The sequence below is a fragment of the Bos taurus genome, chromosome 9 (genome assembly GCF_002263795.3).
Source record: "Bos taurus isolate L1 Dominette 01449 registration number 42190680 breed Hereford chromosome 9, ARS-UCD2.0, whole genome shotgun sequence".
In the NCBI taxonomy this organism is placed as follows: domain Eukaryota; kingdom Metazoa; phylum Chordata; class Mammalia; order Artiodactyla; family Bovidae; genus Bos; species Bos taurus.
The window spans coordinates 37,843,275-37,849,274 of NC_037336.1; the positions used below are offsets into that span (position 1 = coordinate 37,843,275).

Consider the following 6,000-nt stretch of genomic DNA (forward strand, 5'->3'; position numbering starts at 1 on the left):
ATCCAATCATCTCATCCTCTGTCATCCCCTTCTCCTCCTGCCTTCAATCTTTCCTAACATCAGGGTCTTTTCAAATGAGTCAGCTCTTCACATCAGGTGGCCAAAGTGTTGGAGTTTCAGCTTCAACATCAGTCCTTCCAATGAACACCCAGGACTGATCTCCTTTAGGATGGACTGGTTGGATCTCCTTGCAGTCCAAGGGACTCTCAAGAGTCTTCTCCAACACCACAGTTCAAAAGCATCAATTCTTCGGCACTCAGCTTTCTTCACAGTCCAACTCTCACATCCATACATGACCACTGGAAAAACCATAGCCTTGACTAGATGGACCTTTGTTGACAGAGTAATGTCTCTGCTTTTTAATATGCTATCTAGTTTGGTCATAACTTTCCTTCCAAGGAGTAAACATCTTTTAATTTCATCTTGCTATAGACCCAGCAATTAGACTCATTTCACAGTGAGGCCATTGCTGCCACTCAGTCCTCAAATAGATTTCCTCTGCTCAGGCTAGGGACGAAATGTAAGACATCTAACAGGCACAACATAGGGAAGATCATGACTATTAAGCAAAATACAAGCAGTAACAGCATCCCAAAATAATACCACACCTGCTGTCTGCAACACAGTTCAGAAAACTTAAGTTTTCAGTAATACAGGAATGTGTCTAAAATCATGTTAATAATCTGAATCACAGCTACTCCATTTTGACTTTCTAGAATCCCCCTCCTCAATAGCCAAAGGAGATGTACAATACATGTTCAGTAGGCCACAAAGCAGGCTACTCTAGTCAGTAGAGTTTAAGCTAAACCATGGGTAAACCAGAATTATTTTCCCATATCTCCACATGTGAAAATTTTTCCATCATTTCTCTGATTGTAAACCTTTTGATAGACCAAAGTACATGGACCTTGAAGCCAGGATAAATGCAGCCTTCAGCCCTAGGTGCAGATCATGTCCCTTTAGGTGAGGCAGTCTTTGTATCTGTCTAGGTATACACAGTGCAGGGAAAGTGATCAGATAACATGAACAAGTTCAGAGGTATGCTGATTGGGAAACATTTCAGAGGATGTACATTTTATCAGTTACACCAAGTTGCTACACAAATATTATACATGTGTTTTTAGCAGTAGACTTAAAGCAAGAAGTGTTACATATCATGAGTATTGTGCTCTGTGACAACTTCACTAGAGAATTTTTTCATCCTGAACATCAGGATGAAAGTATGACTGACACAAGAGCTTTTGTAAATACAGACTTCCATTAAAGGAACTCAAATTTAATATCCACTAAAACATAGTATTTTTCTTTCAAAAATTACCCTCCACCAAACACAGCCAAATTAAGATAAATTTGTTTGCAAAATAAGTCTGGTCAATTGACCGTATAGGCTCCTCCAGACTAGCTATGGTAGAACTCCTCAGAAGGAATCTCAGACTGAATTTCCAAAGCCAGGGAATCCATGTTAAATGCTTGCCATCAGACCCCACCTCAGTGGATTTCTTTCTTCTCGAGGTCCCCAAAATACTGAGATTCCAACTCATGCCAGGAAGACAGTTTTTCCCATTTACCTGTTGAGGCTGCCCAGAATGGGAGTCTCAAATTTCTGGAGGGACCAGGCAGAGAGAAAAGAAAAATGTTTCAGTTTTACCCACAGGTGTAGTTTACCAAATTGCTTTAAGTCATAACCAATTTGATGGGAAGAGTTCCCTTGTTTCTGGCAAACACAATTCAAAACCAGTAATATTCCAGACAAAATTATAATCATTTTCACAGTTCACTCAGTAACCAATGCTTCTGTTAACTTTTTATGAAGTGATAAGGTTTTCCGATGTCTAGAGATTTCTTCAAGAAAATTAGAGATACCAAGGGAACATTTCATGCAAAGATGGGTTCAATAAGGACAGAAATGGTATGGACCTAACAGAAGCAGAAGATATTAAGAAGAGGTGGCAAGGATACACAGAAGAACTGTCCAAAAAGATCTTCACGACCCAGATAATCACAATGATGTGATCACTCACCTAGAGCCTGGAATGTGAAGTCAAGTGGGCCTTAGGAAGAATGACTACGAACAAAGCTAGTGGAGGTGATGGAATTCCAGGTGAGCTATTCCAAATCCTGAAAGATGATGCAGTTAAAGTGCTGCACTCAATATGCCAGCAAATTTGGAAAACTCAGCAGTGGCCATAGGACTGGAAAAGGTCAGTTTTCATTCCAATCCCAAAGAAAGGCAATGCCAAAGAATGCTCAAACTACTGCACAACTGCACTCATCTCACACGCTAGTAAAGTAATGCTCAAAATTCTCCAAGCCAGGCTTCAGCAATATGTGAAGCGTGAATTTCCAGATGTTCAAGCTGGATTTAGAAAAGGCAGAGGAACCAGATATCAAACTGCCAACATCTGCTGGATCATTGAAAAAGCAAGAGTTCCAGAAAAACATCTATTTCTGCTTTATTGACTATGCCAAAGCCTTTAACTGTGTAGATCACAACAAACTGTGGAAAATTCTTCAAGAGATGGGAATATCAGACCCCCTGACCTGCCTCCTGAGAAATCTGTATGCAGGTCAGGAAGCAAGTTAGAACTGGACATGGACAAGACACTGGTTCCAAATAGGAAAAGGAGTACGTCGAGGCTGTATACTGTGACCCTGCTTATTTAACTTCTATGCAGAGTACATCATGAGAAATGCTGGAACTGGTTGAAGCACAAGTTGGAAACAAGATTGCCAGGAGAAATATCAATAACCTCAGATATGTAGATGACATCACCCTTATGGCAGAAAGTGAAGAAGAACTAAAGAGCTTCTTGATGAAAGTGAAAGAGGAGAGTAAAAAAGTTGGCTTAAAGCTCAACATTCAGAAAACAAAGATCATGGCACCTGGTCCCATCACTTCATGGGAAACAGATGGGGAAACAGTGGAAACAGTGGCTGACCTTATTTTTGGGGGCTCCAAAATCACTGCAGACAGTGACTGCAGCCATGAAATTAAAAGACTCTTACTCCTTGGAAGGAAAGCTATGACCAACCTAGACAGCATATTAAAAAGCAGAGACATTACTTTGCCAACAAACGTCCATCTAGTCAAAGCTACGGTTTTTCCAGTAGTCATGTATGGATGGGAGAGTTGGACTATAAAGAAAGCTGAGTGTGAAAAAATTGATGCTTTTGAACTGTGGTGTTGCAGAAGACTCTGAGAATCCCTTGGACTGCAAGAAGATCCAACCAGTCAATCCTAAAGCAAATCAGTCCTGAATATTCATTGGAAGGACTGATATTGAAGCTTAAACTCCAATACTTTGGCCACCTGATGTGAAGAGCTGTCTCATTTAAAAAGCCCTGATGCTGGGAACGATTGAAGGCGCCAGCATAAGGGGATGACAGAGTATGAGATGGTTGGATAGCATCACCAACTCAATGGACATGAGTTTGAATAAACTCCAGGAGTTAGTGATGGATAGGGAAGCCTGGCCGTGCAGCAGTCCATGAGGTCGCAATGAGTCAGACACGACTGAATGACTAAACTGAACTAAAGGTTTTTCATTAGGATTCTCTAATTTCTTACCCAGTTCAGCAGTTCAGATCCAAAATTTATCAGAGACCCATACTTGAAAAAAAAGTCCTTTCTACGAATGTCCTTAATGATGAAGCACTTTTTGCAAAAGCTTCAGAGTACAACAGTAATTTTCTATGAATGCCAAGACTTAAAAAGGCAGAGTTAAACACCTGATCACAATGTAATCAATAAAGAAACTTGGTTACAATGATTAGAATTACAAGTGGTTATAATCTTAACTCTTAAAACCTCTCACCAATCTCTTTTTTATTTCTGAAAATTTATAAGTGCTTAATTTCTTTTACACCAATTATAGCTCATCCGCAAACCAATCTTGGCAACACCATCTGGAGGCAGAGACGCATCATATACATAGACATACATGTACCTATATAGACACAGATCTCTCAGTTGTCCTGCTACTGCTAAGTCACTTCAGTCGTGTCCGACTCTGTGTGACCCCATAGACAGCAGCCCACCGGGCTCCCCCGTCCCTGGGATTCTCCAGGCAAGAACACTGGAGTGGGGTGTCATCGCCTTCTCCATCTCAGTTGTCCTAATAGAGCTTAAAAAGACCTCTTTTTTGCCTACATTCTCCAGGGTTAAAGTTCCTGAGAGCCCAGGTAGATCACTTACATCTTGAAGGCACCAGAGAAGACATACCAATTCCTTTTAGAAAGCTAACTTCTGAGACAGAATATACAAAAACCAGTTTTAGAATTGGAAGAGTCCCATCAAGGACATTTTCAGGGATTTTTTTTTTCAGTTTCTAAATATTTAGTGTCAACAAATAACAATAATAGACAATAATAATAGCTATCATTCACTCACATTCACATGCTTCATTTCAGAACAAAAAAATCATCATTCAAGTCAACATTTGCTTCAGCTATTAGCTCAGCCCTTATGACCTTAATACAAAAACAGCCAACCCACAGCTGCAGCCACTTTTCCCCCCTGTAATAGTGGCCAACATCTCCCCAATAGCCCTAGGGGTGTCTATGAGCTCTTTGCACTTCTTCGTTCCCCACTAATCAAGGACAGACACCCCAGGGCCCCATATACTAGTGGACAGCCACCCTGGGATTCCCTTGCAACTTTTGGGATCGCCTCTGGAACTTGCCGGCCCCAAACACTAGTGGATGCCCCCGCAGCTTTCCGTTCCTCATCCTTATTTCCCAATATCTCGGTGCTCACGGGAGTTTCCTGGGTCGCCTGGGCTGCACCCCACAGCTTCAAAACCAGGAAAAAAGCCCAGAGTCAGCAAAAGAGACATCAATGGCTTCATGGATGGGGAACTTACACGTCTGAAGCAAGTTCCTGGAGTGACACTCCACTGTGTGCAGCAGATGGCAGACAGGGCAGAACATGGCGGCAACCTTCGCTTCTGGCGGGGAGGGGGAAGGTTACCATTTATAGGGGGAATTGACCACCGGTTGGCTAGTGGGTTACCAGGGAGACTAATCGGGACGCTCCTCACCGCCCCTTTGAAAAGCTATCAGATGGAGGTGCTCTATTCTAAAGGTTAGAACAATTACCAGACCGGTCGCCGGCAAGTATGTAGGAAGGTCAGTCATGTGAGTAGGATGGAGACGTAGCTGGTGCTGGTCAAGCAGCAGATGTACAGAAAGCAAGAGAACGGCCATCTTGGGTGGCCTGTTCAGACAGAGCCTTCCTGATTGAACCCTGTTCAATTAGAGAGCCGCCTCTTATGGTCAATGTGAAAAATTATAACAACCAGTTTGCTAAGATGTGTTTAAGCAACTACTTTAGCTCATTTTACATCCTAGCTATTTTCTCTTATGTCTGATGTGATTCAGCTCAATATGATAACACCAGTTTAGTCACTTGCTTTGCTGTTATTTGTTCTTTAAAAATGTAGTTATTGATTATATATTGACACACAGACATTGGAGATACTGATAACATAATAGTGAACGTGACAGTCAAGATCTTTGCTCTCTTGGTACTTACAGTCAAGTGGGTGGAAGTAGACAGAAAATAAATGAATATGAAACAGTATATAATAAAGTGATAAGTGCTAAGGTGGAAATATATAAATGTGCTATGTTAGAGAGACAGCAAAGGACTTCAGTTTAGGCAATCAGAGAGATTTCACTGAAGAGGGGGCATTTAATCTGAGGCTTAAGCAGTAAGGAGTCAGTCAGGAGAAAGAAGCTCTGGGGAACACCTTTCCGGCTGAAGAGCAGCTCATGCAAACACCCTAGGATAGGTACCAGCTTGGCAGGTTTCTAGAGAAAGAATGTCTTCCTTTCCCTCAATTCTCACATTTTTAATGTGTGCACATGCTTGTCTCCTGCATTTAAATATCTGTGGATGATCATGGAAATAATACAGAAGTGGCCTCATTTATAAAACAAAATTCTCACCTTTGTGACTTAAAGTATAAAAAGAATTTCTGAGGAATCACCTTTACGAAA

General features: G+C 41.5%; 1 long non-coding RNA gene across 1 annotated transcript in view; it reads right to left on the bottom strand.

Moving 5' to 3' along the window:
* Positions 1 to 5,036, bottom strand: part of LOC132346223 (uncharacterized) — a 323,066-nt gene extending 318,030 nt beyond the window's left edge. Inside the window, exon 1 of the long non-coding RNA XR_009496013.1 lies at positions 4,863 to 5,036. This is a non-coding gene — a long non-coding RNA (uncharacterized lncRNA). The remainder of the gene's footprint in view (positions 1 to 4,862) is intronic.
* Between the last annotated feature and the right edge of the window lie 964 nt (positions 5,037 to 6,000).